The 17,339-nt window shown below is 42.2% G+C and overlaps 1 protein-coding gene across 3 annotated transcripts in view; it reads left to right on the top strand.

Annotated features, from left to right (window-relative positions):
* Window positions 1-17,339, top strand: part of PIGG (phosphatidylinositol glycan anchor biosynthesis class G (EMM blood group)) — a 168,070-nt gene that overhangs the window by 137,014 nt on the left and 13,717 nt on the right. The gene's annotated exons all lie outside the window — the stretch shown is intronic.

Below are 17,339 nucleotides of genomic sequence, written 5' to 3'. Positions count from 1 at the left end.
AACTCCTATATTATTAAGGTTATGTGCACACGTTGCGGATTGGCCTGTGGAATTTTCTGTGCGGATTCTGCATCTCTTGGCGGAAAACGCAGGTCAAAATCTGCGCGTTTTTTTGTTTTTTTTTTACTGATTTTGTATGTTTTTGTTGCGGATTTACTGCGGATTCTGTGCTGATTTCATTCGCTTTTACCCCTGCTGATTTCTATTATGGAATGGGTGCAGAAACGCAGCAGATCCGCACAAAGAATTTACATGGTCCTTCTTTTAATCCGCTGCGTTTTCCGTGCAGATTTTTACGCACCATTAGTACTGCATTTTTTTTTCCATTGATTTACATTGTACTGTAAATGCGTTTCTGCACCGAAAAAAACCCTGCGGATCTGCAGGAAATCTGCAACGTGTGCACATGCCCATAGAGTCATTACTAACAGAGTGATCTATTTCAAGTGTTTATTTCTGTTAATGTTGATGATTATGGCTTACAGCCAATGAAAACACAGAAGTCATTATCTCAGTAAATTAGAATACTTTATAACACCAGCTTGAAAAATGATTTTAACCCCTTCATGACCCCAGCGTTTTTCGGTTTTGCGTTTTCATTTTTCGCTCCCCTTCTTCCCAAAGCCATAACTTTTTTATTTTTCTGTCAATTTGGCCATTTGAGGGCTTATTTTTTGCGGGATGAGTTGTACTTTTGAACGACATCATTGGTTTTACCATGTCAAGTACTCGAAAATGAGAGAAAACTTTCAAGTCCGATAAAATTGCAAAAAAAAAAGTGCAGTTCCACACTTGTTTTTTGTTTGGCTTTTTTGCTAGGTTCACTAAATGCTAAAACGGTCATTATGAGTTCATAGACACCAAACATGTCTAGGTTCTTTTTTATCTAAATGGTGAAAAAATTTCCAAACTTTGCTTGAAAAAATTGCGCCATTTTCAATACCCATAGCGTCTCCAATTTTCGTGATCTCAGGTTGGGTGAGGGCTTATTTTTTGTGTGCCGAGCTGTCGTTTTTAAATTATACCATTTTGGTGCAGATACGTTCTTTTGATTGCCCGTTATTGCATTTTAATGCAATGTCGCGGCGACAAAAAAACGTATTTCTGGTGTTTTAAATTTTTTTCTCGCTACGCCGTTTAGCAATCAGGTTAATGCTTTTTTTATTGATGGATCGGACGATTCTGAACGCAGCGATACCAAATATGTGTAAGTTTGATTTTTGTTTATTGTTTTATTTGGAATGGGGCAAAAGGGGGGTGATTTGAACTTATATATATATATTTATTTTATTTTTTTCATATTTTTAAAAACTTTTTTTTTTTTAAATTTTGGCATGCTTCAATAGTCTCCATGGGAGGCTAGAAGCTGCCATAACTCGATCGCCTCTGCTACATAGAGGCGATGCTTAGATCGCCTCTGCTACATAAAGGTGATGCTGACATGTCCCGGCTTTGATGCGGGCTCACCGCTGGAGTCAACATCAAAGCAGGGGTTCTGCCCTCAGACGTACTATTCCGTCCGAGGGCAGAAAGGGGTTAAAATCCAAAATGTTGGCCTACTCAAATGTATGTTCAGTAAATGCACTCAAAATTAGTTTGGGGCTCCTTTTGCATCAATTACTGTATGGCCGGCCTCACACTTGGCGTAAGACAATACGCCACGTATTATACGTCCGTACTACGGCCGTAATACGGAGAAATGTTCCCAAAATATTGATCCGTAGTCAGGGTGTGTCAGCGTATTTTGCGCATGGCATCCTCCGTATGTAATCCGTATGGCATCCGTACTGCGAGATTTTCGCGCAGGCTTGCAAAACCGACATCTAATGGATTTATGTGCTCAAATGTTCGGGAAAACATATATACAGTATATATATATATATATATATATATATATATATATATATATATATATATATATATATATATATATATATATGTCATTGAGACACATATATATATAGTCTGTATTTATATTTCATTCAGCGCGATATCTGTGAACAGCCGGTAATTCAATTGCCGGCTTTTCATTTCTCCTGCACAAACCCGACAGGATATGAGACATGGTTTACATACAGTAAACCATCTCATATCCCCTTTTTTTTTGCATATTCCACACTACTAATGTTAGTAGTGTGTATGTGCAAAATTTCAGCGCTGTAGCTGCTGAAATAAAGGGTTAAATGGCGGAAAAAATTGGCGTGGGCTCCCGCGCAATTTTCTCCGCCAGAATGGTAAAGCCAGTGACTGAGGGCAGATATTAATAGTACAATAAATAGACAAAAGTGAAGTGGCACAACTCAGCTTCGGAGTTTCTTTGCAGGTTACATACCCATAGACGTTTACAAACAGTGGTGCTAGCGTAGAAAAACAGTGGCAAGTCCTGAGTACAAAATAAGAAAAAACGCTGCACTCACTGTTAGTCGGTAGTCTTCTTTATTGCGACATACAATTATGCATCTTCATGGCACGGGGGAGTGTGAATAGAAAAGGACGTGTGAGGCGGGACGACGGCCGTTTCGCGCTAGGTAGTTGCGCTTCTACGGGTCTGAATCCGAGTGGAAACCACGCCAGAGAAAAGGGGAAGGAAACTCCTCCTCTCCAGCGTCATCTCCGATCGGACTGAAAAAAAGTGCAGCGTGCAAAGGTGAGTTTAAAATTAATTAAAAACAACATCGGAATAACTTTAAATTCATAGGTTTACATTAGTGCTCAGGCACCAAAGAGGACAGGAGGAAATATAACAAAATACTCATGATTATCAGCATTTTTTCTTTTCCTAGAATAAATACATTTTCTATATAACTATCGCGCTATTTGGCTGTTTAAATGAGACATTATTCTATATGCATACAGACCTGTCTTATAATCGGAGACCGAGTTGAAGAAGAGCAGAGGATACAGATACAAATTCCTCAACTTAACGCATAATACGCAGTGCGGTAATACCCGCATCGCTTATCTCAGTGCTTTTCATCTATAATTTCTTCCATATGCATGTATCGAAGGGGGGCGCGCGGAGTGCTGGGAGCTACACATGAATGACATTACAAAAAAATGGACATATCTGTCCTATCATTAAAGCCAGCGGGCCCGGTCGCTTTAGTTCTCATAATCCACCTGGCTTCTCGCTGCAATAAGATTTTTCCTAAATCACCTCCCTGTACGGATGAAAACACTCTTTCCACCCCTGCAAAGGTAAGAACTGTGGGGTCGCCTTGATGGCAATCTTTTATATGGCTAATTAGCCTTGGTACCCCTTTGCCTGTGGAGATAGATTTGAAATGCTCTCTGAACCGAATATACAATTTCCTGATGGTTTTCCCTACGTAAAAGCGTTTGCAAGGACAGAAAAGTACATAAACGACGTATTCAGTTTTACATGAAATAAAATGGGAAACATGGTGTGAAATCGGTCCAATAACCAAATTCTGACCTGTTTCATGATATAGACAAAACGGACAATGTCCACACCGAAAATTGCCCTTTAAGGTGGTTTTATCTAGCCAAGTCCCTTTTTTTGTTTTTGTTATTCGATTGCGTACTAAAACATCCCTAATTCGAGTGCTTCTTCTGGTGGATATCAGGGGTCCTGACATGATTTTATTGGCAAGATCTTTATCTCTCTCCAGTATGTGCCAATGTTTACGGATGGTGGAACGTATCTCACCATCCATAGGGCCATACTGGAAACAGAAAGTGAATCTCTGTTGGGAATTATGAGGGGCACTCGCGTTCTTACAGGGTGTGGTATTGATTCGTTCAACTGCAGATTTTAACACCTTTTCGGGGTACCCTCGTTCTTGAAATCTCTGGAGAATCTCTTTGGATTGAACTTGGAAACTATCTGTTGTATTATTCACTCTCTTAGCTCTCAACAGTTGGCTGTAAGGAAGGGATTGTTTTACATGGTTGGGATGGTAGCTGTTAAAATGTAATAACGAATTGGCAGATGTGGGTTTGCGGTAAATAGTAGTGTTAATCTCCCCCTCTATTACCTTTACTGTTACATCTAGGAAATCTATATTCTGATCTCCAAAATTATATGTAAAGGACATGCCCATCATGTTCTCATTGTTGAGATAGCTAACAAATGCTTCAAATTCAGTTTTTGTCCCGTCCCAAACCAATATCACGTCATCTATGTATCTCATATATAATTTGATGTGTTCCAAAAAAATGTTCCTGTGAGAGTATATATAATCTTCTTCAAATACAGCCATAAAAAGATTGGCAAAAGTGCATGCGACCGGGGTCCCCATGGCGGTCCCAGTGGTCTGTCTGTACCAGTTGTCGAGAAACATGAACGCATTGTGCGTGAGTATGAAGTTTAACCCTTCACAAACAAAGTCTATGTATTTAGGACTCTTGTCGGTGGTGCTAAGCACCCTTCTGATAATATCCACACCCAGAGTTTGGGGAATGTTGGTGTACAGACTGACCACGTCGATGGACGCCAGGGAGAACCCCGGTTGCCAAGAAAAATTGTGTATTTGTCTCAAGAACGAATTGGTATCTTTGAGATAAGCTGGAACACTGGTAAGCAAAGGACGTAAAAGCCAATCAATGTACTGGGATAGGGGCTCAGTGAGAGACCCTATCCCAGACACGATTGGCCTGCCAGGAGGGCAAATGGTGGACTTATGAATTTTTGGTAGGTAGTACCAGTGAGGTTTGGTGGGGTGATTATTGAAGAGCTTCTCTGCCTTCCTTTGTGTCAAGATTCCGCTTTCCACTGTTTTTCTAAGAAAGGTATTAAGATTATTTTTATATTTTAAAGTGGGATCGCCTGGTAATTTGATGTATGTATTGGTATCCGATAATTGCCTTGCTGATTCCGTTAGATAGGCTTCCCTAGATATTAAGACTGTTTTACCCCCTTTATCCGCGGGGCGTATGATGACGTCAGTCCAGCTGGCCAACTCATCTAATGCTTTTTTCTCATCCGCTGCCAAATTGGGGAGTGCTTTTTTATAATAGAGAGCTTCTATATCTTTAATTACTAATGTTTCAAACAGGTCGATGTTATTCCCTGGAGATATAGGGGGCATGTAAGTGGAGGAAATTCCCCCCATGAATGAAGTTATATCTCTGGAATTGATTAACTCAGATTTTGCTGGTTCTGAGTTTGTGAGGCTCAGTAACTCGCAGGCTTCCTGCTGGAAGTCTGCAAGAACTTCCTCTCCTGTACCTGCCATGAATCCCAGCGAACCTATAAAGCATGGTTTTTCCCCTTCATGCATGTTAATATTAGTGGTGTTATTCAGAAAATGCTTGTATAAATGAATCTTTCTGACAGACTTAAATAAATCAATTTGAAAAGAGACAAAATCAAAGTTATTAGGAATGCAATAATTTAAACCTTTTGACAGTAATGATAACTGTGCCGGGGTCAATTCATGTTGTGTTAAATTAAGGACAAAATTCTCGGGTCCATGATTTATGGTCGTTCCTGTCTCCAGGACACGAACTTCCTTTTCTGCTGGCGGTAGGAGCTTTGATTTGCGTCTGCCCCTCCGCGTCTTCCTCCTAAAGGGAGAGATGCGGTAGTAGGGATTTCTCCAATAGTATTGTCAGCAGAATCAACGTTCATAGTGGGACCTTCACTTAAACTCGAATCAGATTCCGTCGTTAGATAGTCATGTCTATTATGTTGGTTCCGTCTTCTTTTAAAGCTACGTTTTCTTTGTTTAAAATTACTTCCTGCTAAATGCAGCTGTGCTCCGTGCCTGTAATACCCGGCGAATAAAGGAAATGTAGGTCAATGACCTACATTTCCTTCAGTCGCGGTGATGCGCCCCCTGGTGGATGTCCTCATATGACCTGGAGCGTGGGAAAAAGTTCCCAGGCTGCAGTTCATGAGAACATCCACCAGAGGGCGCCTCACCGCGACTCAATGTAAGAACAGATCCAGCTTTCCTTTCAGCACCCGGGGATTACAGGTACGAGCGAGTGGTTTATCGCAGCTCGTGCCTGTAATATTAGTTAACCCCTTCAGATGGATTACTTCGTGGGACGAGACGGTTCACCAGAAGGTATGTATCTTGTGCGTTTATTATTTTTCCAAGCGAGGGTGTTCCTGATGGATTGAGAGAACAATAAATTATTACAACAACCGCTGTGTTTATTTCATTAAACTACTTTTAAATCATGTGTGTGTGTGTGTTTTTTAACCCTTTCCAACAATTGGATTAATAATGGATAGGTGACATAATTGACGCCTCTCCATTATTAATCTGGCTTAATGTCACCTTACAATAGCAAGGTGGCATTAACCCTTCATTACCCCATATCCCACCCCTACAGTGAGTGGGAAGAGAGTGGCCAAGTGCCAGAATAGGCGCATCTTCCAGATGTGCCTTTTCTGGGGTGGCTGGGGGCAGATGTTTTTAGCCACGGGGGGGCCAATAACCATGGACCCTCTCCTGGCTATTAATATCTGCCGTCAGTCACTGGCTTTACCATTCTGGCGGAGAAAATTGCGCGGGAGCCCACGCCAATTTTTTCCGCCATTTAACCCTTTATTTCAGCAGCTACAGCGCTGAAATTTTGCACATACACACTACTAACATTAGTAGTGTGGAATATGCAAAAAAAAAAGGGGATATGAGATGGTTTACTGTATGTAAACCATGTCTCATATCATGTCGGGTTTGTGCAGGAGAAATGAAAAGCCGGCAATTGAATTACCGACTTTTCACTAACAGCGCTGCGTATTTCTCGCAAGTCACACTGCAGGTCCGTGTGGAATCCGTATTTTTCTCGCCCCCATAGACTTTCATTAGCGATTTTTTTGCGCAATACGCTGACAAACGCAGCATGCTGCGATTTTGTACGGCCGTAGAAAGCCGTATAATACTGAACCGTAATATACGGCTAATAGGAGCAGCCCCATTGAGAATAATTGTGCCGTTTATTTTGCGAGTTTTACGGACATAATTTCTGCGCTCTTACGTCCGTAAAACTCGCTAGTGTGAGGCCGGCCTATCAATGCAGCGTGGCAGGGAGGCGATCAGCCTGTGGCAATGCTGAGGTGTTATGGAAGCCCAGGTTGCTTTGATATCAGCCTTCAGATCGTCTAACGTGATACTGATGGTGGGTGAATAGACCGAGGCTGTGGACAAGGTGAAACTGTGCCTGCCGCGAGGGCAGCAGTCTGGGAAACCCACTTCCTTAATAATGGGGGAAAAAAATGTTTTTTGAGACCTTCCACTATATCTCTTTAAAGGGGTATTGGAGTGACTCCTTCTAATTTATGCCATCACTTGCACTTAGTTAATACGCTTTACCAGTCTAGGAGACCCACTCCTTTGCTTTTCTGAGGCTTCATCTTCTAGTTGAGGGAACGTTTTTGGAAACAAAAACCCGGTGGATTCGTGATCTCGGGTTGGGTGAATGCTTGTTTTTTGCGCCCCGAGCTGATGGTTTGAATGATACCATTTTGGTGCAGATGCAATCTTTCAGTCACCTGTTAAATCATTTTAATGCAATGTTGCAGTGACCCAAAAAATTTAATTCCGGCATTTTGACTTTTTTTCTCGTTACGCCTTTTAGTGATCGGGTTAATAATTTTTGTATATTGATAGATTCTGAATGCAGCGATACAAAAGATGTGTATGTTTGTTTGATTTTTTTTATTATTGTTTTATTTTGAATGGGGTGAAAGGGGGTGATTTGAACTTTTATTTTATTTTTTTCATATTTTTTTTTTTTTTACTTTTGGCATTCTTCAATAGTCTCAATGGGAGACTCGAAGCTGCCATAATCCGATCAGCTCTGCTTTATACAAGCGATGAACACCTGTATGTAGCAAAAGTGCTCACTTGCTATGATCACCGACCACTGGGCGGCACTTAAAGCCATTCAGCAGAGACAACCAAAGAGGTCTGCTGGAGAACTCAGGTTGGCATACCAACCCATCGGTGACTTGCAATCACATGATGGGTCACCTATGGGCGGGATTTCTGGCACACTTGCCAGAAACGCGCTTTAAATGCCTCTGTCAGAGTGAGTATATTTGTATGATTGGTGTTTTCGTTTATCCCTGTTTGTGTTATATTGTTAGCCTGGTTGGTGTATTACGATACCCTACAACTCCCCTCTTTCCTGGGTGGAGGAAGGGTTCTGACTGAGGGCGGATTCAGGAGCTGAAAGCAAGGTACGTAGCCCAGGCGTCTTCACCATCAGAAGTAATCCGGGAAAACAAGGCGAGCTAGTGCGCCCCTAGCATTTGGCACAGGGAAGGAGCCCCTGGTCCAGTGACACCCGACAACAAAGCCGTGACACTACCACACATCCATGGACTAATAAATTTATTTCTGACTTGCACAACTCACATATGCTGACCCGATGCACTCTACACAACTCACGTATGCCACTACATAAAAAAATTCACTTACCAGGAAAACACTAGAGCAATTCCAATATAGGGTCACTAGTAGGGGGTTTCTACTGTTGAGGCACATCAGGTGCTCTCTGGACGTGACATGACGCCTGCAGACCGTTCCATCAAAGTCTGCATTCCAAAATAAAAATATCGCTCCTTCCCTTCAGAGCCCTGACGTGCGCACATACAGTGGTTTTTCTACACATATGGGGTATCCATGTACTCACGAGAAATTGCACAACAGATTAATTTGGGGGTCCATTTTCTCCTGTTACTGTCGTGAAAATAATAAAAAAATAGGGCTAAAATAACATTTAAAAAAAAATTTAATTTTTTTTTTTTTTTTTCAGTACTCAACGTTATAATTTTCTGTGAAGCTTCTGGGGGTTCAAGATGCTCTCCACAGAGCTAGAAAAATTTCTCGGGGAGGTCTCCAAACGCAACATGGCATCCACTCTCGATTCCAGCCAATTTTGTGTTCAAAAAGTCAAACGGTGCTCCTTCTCTTCCGAGCCCTGCCATGCACCCCAACAGTGGCTTTCTCCCACATATGGGTATTGGCAAACTCATGAGAAATTGCACAACAAATGTTGGGGTTCATTTTCCTGTTACCCTTGTAAAAATAAAAAAAAATGGGTTTAAAGTAAAAATTTTGTGAAAAAAATAGTTTTTTTTCCTTCCACATCGTTCCAGTTCCTGTGAAACACCTGACTGGTTAATAAACTTCTTGAATGTGGCTTTGAGCACTTAGAGGGGAGCAGGTTTTATCATTGTGTCAGCTTTGGGTATTTCTGTGATATAGACCCCTCAAAGTTACTTAAAATGTGATGTGGGCCCTAAAAATAAATTGGTTTTGTACATTTTTTGGGGAAAAATGAGAAATCACTGGTTAACTTTTAAAATTAACTTTCCAATAAAAAAAAATTGTTTCAAAAATTGTGGTGATGTAAAGTAGACATGTGGGAAGTGTCATGGGAATTGTTATTTATTAACTATTTTGTGTAACATATCTCTCTGGTTTAAGGGCATAGAAATTAAATGTTTGAAAATTGCAAAATTTTCCAAATTTGCGCAAAATTTCCTTTTTCACAAATAAACGCAGGTCACATCGAACAAATTTTTCCACTGTCATGAAGTACAATATGTCACGAAAAAAACAGTCTCAGAATCAGTGGGATCTGTTGAAACTTATAAAGCGACACTGGTCAGAATTGTAAAATTTATTCTGGTCATGAAGGTGAAAACGGGCTTGGGGAGTGAAGTGGTTAAACTATAAAACTATTACTAAAAGCGTTACAAAGAAATTGTGTATTGCAATATACAGTGGGGGAAATAATTATTTGATCCCTAGCTGATTTTGTAAGTTTGCCCACTGACAAAGACATGAACAGTCTATAATTTTAAGGGTAGGTTAATTTTAACATTAAATAAACATTAAATAAACATTAAATAAAATCCAGAAAATCACACTGTGTAAATTATATAAATTTATTAGCATTTTGCAGTGAGAAATAAGTATTTGATCCCTCTGGCAAACAAGACTTAATACTTGGTGGAAAAACCCTTGTTGGCAAGCAAAGCAGTCAGACTTTTTTCCAGGGTAGTCTGGTTTGTGGCATGGTGGGGGCCACACCCCCATGCTCGCGCCAACCAGTCAGAAATAAAAATGAGAGAGAGCCCAAATATGATGTTAGTATAAGAAATTAACAGATGCAATGGCGATATACAGTGGGGCAAAAAAGTATTTAGTCAGTCAGCAATAGTGCAAGTTCCACCACTTAAAAAGATGAGAGGCGTCTGTAATTTACATCATAGGTAGACCTCAACTATGGGAGACAAACTGAGAAAAAAAAATCCAGAAAATCACATTGTCTGTTTTTTTATCATTTTATTTGCATATTATGGTGGAAAATAAGTATTTGGTCAGAAACAAAATTTCATCTCAATACTTTGTAATATATCCTTTGTTGGCAATGACAGAGGTCAAACGTTTTCTGTAAGTCTTCACAAGGTTGCCACACACTGTTGTTGGTATGTTGGCCCATTCCTCCATGCAGATCTCCTCTAGAGCAGTGATGTTTTTGGCTTTTCGCTTGGCAACACGGACTTTCAACTCCCTCCAAAGGTTTTCTATAGGGTTGAGATCTGGAGACTGGCTAGGCCACTCCAGGACCTTGAAATGCTTCTTACGAAGCCACTCATTCGTTGCCCTGGCGGTGTGCTTTGGATCATTGTCATGTTGAAAGACCCAGCCACGTTTCATCTTCAATGCCCTTGCTGATGGAAGGAGGTTTGCACTCAAAATTTCACGATACATGGCCCCATTCATTCTTTCATGTACCCGGATCAGTCGTCCTGGCCCCTTTGCAGAGAAACAGCCCCAAAGCATGATGTTTCCACCACCATGCTTTACAGTAGGTATGGTGTTTGATGGATGCAACTCAGTATTCTTTTTCCTCCAAACACGACAAGTTGTGTTTCTACCAAACAGTTCCAGTTTGGTTTCATCAGACCATAGGACATTCTCCCAAAACTCCTCTGGATCATCCAAATGCTCTCTAGCAAACTTCAGACGGGCCCGGACATGTACTGGCTTAAGCAGTGGGACACGTCTGGCACTGCAGGATCTGAGTCCATGGTGGCGTAGTGTGTTACTTATGGTAGGCCTTGTTACATTGGTCCCAGCTCTCTGCAGTTCATTCACTAGGTCCCCCCGCGTGGTTCTGGGATTTTTGCTCACCGTTCTTGTGATCATTCTGACCCCACGGGGTGGGATTTTGCGTGGAGCCCCAGACCGAGGGAGATTATCAGTGGTCTTGAATGTCTTCCATTTTCTAATTATTGCTCCCACTGTTGATTTCTTCACTCCAAGCTGGTTGGCTATTGCAGATTCAGTCTTCCCAGCCTGGTGCAGGGCTACAATTTTGTTTCTGGTGTCCTTTGACAGCTCTTTGGTCTTCACCATAGTTGAGTTTGGAGTCAGACTGTTTGAGGGTGTGCACAGGTGTCTTTTTATACTGATAACAAGTTTAAACAGGTGCCATTACTACAGGTAATGAGTGGAGGAAAGAGGAGACTCTTAAAGAAGAAGTTACAGGTCTGTGAGAGCCAGAAATCTTGATTGTTTGTTTCTGACCAAATACTTATTTTCCACCATAATATGCAAATAAAATGATAAAAAAACAGACAATGTGATTTTCTGGATTTTTTTTTCTCAGTTTGTCTCCCATAGTTGAGGTCTACCTATGATGTAAATTACAGACGCCTCTCATCTTTTTAAGTGGTGGAACTTGCACTATTGCTGACTGACTAAATACTTTTTTGCCCCACTGTATATATCATAGGTGAGCACCTGATAAAGTAGCATGTACTAGCTACGATAGTATGGACTCTGTAAGCAGATGTCACAAAGTGGGCAATCCAGTGGCATTAGTATGGATACTAATCAAGCCGAGGATATGTCCAAGGTAACCAGGAGTTATATAAAAATGTCCTCTACTCAAATATACTGACCTAACAGGCCAAGGCTAATATACTGGTTGAATACAGGTATAAGGCATCTTAATATGCAAATGCACTTGTGGGAGACGCATATGAGACCTAATGATTAATCGCGCCTCTATAGCCCAGAGGTCGATTAACCCTCAATAGATGGCAAAAACAGACAAAAAAGACCTAAGCTACCATAAGAATGGTAGGATATAACAGATGCCATGCATTCTATTAGGAATATACGAATCCCTGTAATGAGACAGCAGAGAGTAAGTCAAAACATATAGGCAGGATAGACCGAAACTATGAATGGGACCCATGGTTTGTTTCTAGACTTTGTCCTGTGAAGAATACTATTATGGCTTAAGTGAAGCAAAAACCTTCATTGATTCAGAAACCAGTATAACGTACACCCCCTTACAGTCATAGAGAACAGCCCAACAACCAGACAATGGATCCCCAGAGAGACACCATACAGGGGATAGATTTTAAAAAATGCCTTTATTGAATTTATATGGCAATATAAGTATATAAAAACAAACAATGGTGCGCATAATAGGACATGGAATCAACCCATATAATAGCTCAAATAACTCATAGTGGCAGACCCTCCCATATATATATATATATATATATATATATATATCAGGTTTACTTCAGGATATATATAAAAGTGCAATAAAGGAAAGTGCAACAGTGCAAAAATATACTATTATAAAACACACCTAAAATGCACATAATATGTGCTATACATACATGTATATATAACTGTCAAAAAAGTGCAATGTGCTTATATCAAATCAATCCAATGTAACAACACCCTCCATATGGCAACAACACCGAGGGTCAAAATTAAGGTGCACAGTGCAAGGGAAAAAAAATATAGCAATGATACTAATCCTGAGTATTACCTTGGACGAGGGGGAAGGGTCGCCACGTCTTATCTGCTGCACCCCTACGCACGTTTCGGACTTTTGTCCTTCATCAGGGTTGAAATTTTATATAATTTTGTTGTACCGTCAGCTTCCCGCACTGACTGTGTCAGTGCCGGCCGTAAAGCACAGCACAGCGGTGACATCACCGCTGTGCTCTGCTTTTACTTTACGTCCGGCGCTCACAGTCAGTGTGGGACGCTGACGGCGGGGGACGTGACAGACATCAGAAGGTGAGTATTGCTGTGAATTAGACTTTTTGGCTCCCTCTTGTGGTTACTAGTGATATGACTCTGGGATTGTCTTTCCTCAGTTTGGCACTCACCTGGGTCGTTAGTCCAGGGGTGTTGCTATATAAACTTCCTGGATCCTTAGTCCAGTGCCTGGCATCGTTGTAATCAGATCCTTTCTGTTTGCTCCTGTCTGCTGTCCTGGTTCGTGCAAAATTAAGCTAAGTCCTGCTTCTTTGTTTTTTGGTTATTTGCTTGCTCTTATTTTTGTCCAGCTTGTACTAAATGTGATTCCTGACTTTGCTGGAAGCTCTAGGGGGGCTGGTGTTCTCCCCCCGGGCCGTTAGACGGTTCGGGGGTTCTTGAATATCCAGCGTGGATATTTTGATAGGGTTTTTGCTGACCATATAAGTCATCTTACTATATTCTGCTATTAGCTAGTGGGCCTCTCTTTGCTAAATACCTAGCTCATTCTTACGTTTGTCTTTTCCTCTTACCTCACCGTTATTATTTGTTGGGGGCTTGTATCCAACTTTTGGGGTCTTTTCTCTGGAGGCAAGAAAGGTCTTTCTTTTCCCTTCTAGAGTTAGTTAGTTCTCCGGCTGGCGCGAGACGTCTAGAACCAACGTAGGCACGTTCCCCGGCTGCTGCTATTTGTGGTGCTAGGATTAGATATATGGTCAGCTCAGTTACCACTGCCCTATGAGCTGGTTTTTTGTGTTTGCAGACTTAGTAATTATTTCTGAGACCCTCTGCCATTGGGGTCATAACAGTATGCCAGGCCAACATTGAATGTTTAATGCATTGCAGAAGTGGGATAATAAGAGAGGAAATTCTGAGTTTTTTTTTTTTCCTCTCTTCCTCCCCTTTGCCTCTGAGTGGCTTGTGCTTGCTGCAGACATGAATGTCCAGACCTTGATTGCAGGTGTGGACCGGCTTGCTGCTCGTGTGCAGGGCATACAAGATTTTGTTACCAGTAGTCCAATGTCTGAACCTAAAATACCTATTCCTGAACTGTTTTCTGGAGACCGATTTAAGTTTAGGAATTTCAGGAATAATTGTAAATTGTTTCTATCTTTAAGACCCCGTTCATCTGGAGATTCAGTTCAGCAAGTTAAAATTGTTATCTCTTTTTTACGGGGTGACCCTCAGGATTGGGCTTTCTCGCTAGCGCCAGGAGATCCGGCATTGGCAAATATTGATGCGTTTTTTCTGGCGCTCGGATTGCTTTACGAGGAACCCAATCTTGAAGTTCAGGCAGAAAAAGCCTTGCTGGCTATTTCTCAGGGCCAGGATGAAGCTTTAGTGTATTGCCAAAAATTTCGGAAATGGTCCGTGCTTACTCAGTGGAATGAGTGTGCTCTGGCCGCAAATTTCAGAAATGGCCTTTCTGAAGCCATTAAGAATGTGATGGTGGGTTTCCCCATTCCTACAAGTCTGAATGATTCCATGGCGCTGGCTATTCAAATTGACCGGCGTTTGCGGGAGCGCAAAACCGCTAATCCTCTGGTGGTGTTGTCTAATGCAATGTGATAGAATTCAGACTAGAAATGAGCGGAAAAATCATAGACGTCAGAATGGGTTGTGTTTTTACTGTGGTGATTCTACACATGTTATATCAGCATGCTCTAAACGCCTTACAAGGGTTGTTAGTCCTGTCGCCATTGGTAATTTGCAACCTAAATTTATTTTGTCTGTGACTTTAATTTGCTCATTGTCTTCTTACCCTGTTATGGCGTTTGTGGATTCAGGTGCTGCCCTGAGTCTTATGGATCTGTCATTTGCCAAGCGCTGTGGTTTTGTTCTTGAACCGTTGGTAAATCCTATTCCTCTTAGAGGTATTGATGCTACGCCATTGGCGGAAAATTAACCTCAGTTTTGGACGCAGGTAACCATGTGCATGACTCCTGAACATCGGGAGGTGATTCGTTTTCTTGTTCTGCATAAAATGCATGATTTGGTCGTTTTGGGTCTGCCATGGTTACAGACCCACAATCCAGTCTTGGATTGGAAGGCAATGTCTGTGTCAAGTTGGGGCTGTCAGGGAATTCATGCTGATTCCCCGCCGGTGTCTATTGCTTCCTTTACTCCTTCGGAAGTTCCTGAGTATTTGTCTGATTATCAGGATGTATTCAGCGAGTCCAGGTCCAGTGCTCTGCCTCCTCATAGGGACTGTGACTGCGCCATAGATTTGATTCCAGGTAGTAAATTTCCTAAGGGAAGACTATTTAATCTGTCTGTACCTGAGCATGCCGCAATGCGTTCGTATATCAAGGAGTCTCTGGAGAAGGGGCATATCCGTCCATCCTCTTCCCCTCTTGGTGCGGGATTCTTTTTTGTGGCCAAGAAGGACGGATCTTTGAGACCTTGTATTGACTATCGGCTTCTGAATAAAATCACTGTTAAATTTCAGTATCCTTTGCCTCTGTTGTCGGACTTGTTTGCCCGGATTAAAGGTGCCAAGTGGTTCACCAAGATAGATCTTCGTGGTGCGTACAACCTTGTGCGCATTAAGCAAGGAGATGAATGGAAGACAGCATTTAATACGCCCGAAGGTCATTTTGAGTACTTGGTGATGCCTTTTGGGCTCTCTAATGCTCCCTCAGTGTTTCAGTCCTTTATGCATGATATTTTCTGGAAGTATCTGGATAAATTTATGATTGTTTATCTGGATGATATTCTGGTTTTCTCTGAAGATTGGGACTCACATGTGGAGCAGGTCAGGATGGTGTTTCAGGTTTTGCGTGAGAATGCTTTGTTTGTTAAGGGCTCAAAGTGTCTCTTTGGAGTACAGAAGGTTCCCTTTTTGGGGTTTATTTTTTCCCCTTCTGCTGTGGAGATGGACCCAGTCAAGGTCCGAGCTATTCATGATTGGACTCAACCCACGTCAGTTAAGAGTCTTCAGAAGTTCTTGGGTTTTGCTAACTTCTACCGTCGTTTTATCGCTAATTTTTCTAGCGTTGTTAAACCTTTGACGGATATGACCAAGAAAGGTTCTGATGTTGCTAACTGGGCTCCTGCAGCCGTGGAGGCGTTCCAAGAGTTGAAGCGCCGGTTTACTTCGGCGCCTGTTTTGTGCCAGCCTGATGTCTCACTTCCCTTTCAGGTCGAAGTGGATGCTTCTGAGATTGGGGCAGGGGCCGTTTTGTCGCAGAGAGGCCCTGGTTGCTCGGTAATGAGACCATGTGCTTTCTTCTCTAGGAAGTTTTCGCCTGCTGAGCGGAATTATGATGTTGGCAATCGGGAGTTGCTGGCCATGAAGTGGGCATTTGAGGAGTGGCGTCATTGGCTCGAGGGTGCTAAGCATCGTGTGGTGGTCTTGACTGATCACAAAAATTTGATGTATCTCGAGTCTGCTAAACGCCTGAATCCTAGACAGGCCCGCTGGTCATTGTTTTTCTCCCGTTTTGACTTTGTGGTCTCGTATTTACCAGGTTCAAAGAATGTGAAGGCGGATGCTCTTTCAAGGAGCTTTGTGCCTGACTCTCCTGGAGTCGCAGAACCAGTTGGTATTCTTAAAGAGGGAGTTATCTTGTCGGCCATTTCTCCTGATTTGCGACGTGTGTTGCAGAGATTTCAGGCTGGTAGACCTGACTCTTGTCCACCTGACATACTGTTTGTTCCTGATAAGTGGACCAGCAGAGTCATTTCCGAGGTTCATTCCTCGGTGTTGGCAGGGCATCCGGGAATTTTTGGCACCAGAGATCTGGTGGCTAGGTCCTTTTGGTGGCCTTCCTTGTCACGGGATGTGCGGTCATTTGTGCAGTCCTGTGGGACTTGTGCTCGAGCTAAGCCTTGCTGTTCTCGTGCCAGCGGGTTGCTCTTGCCCTTGCCTGTCCCGAAGAGGCCTTGGACACACATTTCCATGGATTTCATTTCAGATCTCCCGGTGTCTCAGGGCATGTCTGTCATCTGGGTGGTATGTGATCGCTTTTCTAAAATGGTCCATTTGGTGCCTTTGCCTAAGCTGCCTTCCTCTTCCGATTTGGTTCCTGTGTTCTTTCAGAATGTGGTTCGTTTACACGGCATTCCTGAGAATATTGTGTCTGACAGAGGATCCCAGTTTGTTTCCAGGTTCTGGCGATCCTTTTGTGCTAGGATCGGCATTGATTTGTCGTTTTCGTCTGCCTTTCATCCTCAGACTAATGGACAAACGGAGCGAACTAATCAGACTCTGGAGGCTTATTTGAGGTGTTTTGTTTCGGCAGATCAGGATGATTGGGTGACCTTCTTGCCGTTGGCGGAGTTTGCCCTTAATAATCGGGCTAGTTCCGCTACTTTGGTTTCGCCATTTTTCTG

This window comes from Ranitomeya variabilis, chromosome 1, assembly GCF_051348905.1.
Source record: "Ranitomeya variabilis isolate aRanVar5 chromosome 1, aRanVar5.hap1, whole genome shotgun sequence".
In the NCBI taxonomy this organism is placed as follows: Eukaryota; Metazoa; Chordata; class Amphibia; order Anura; family Dendrobatidae; genus Ranitomeya; species Ranitomeya variabilis.
This window is presented reverse-complemented; position numbering and strand designations above follow the sequence as displayed.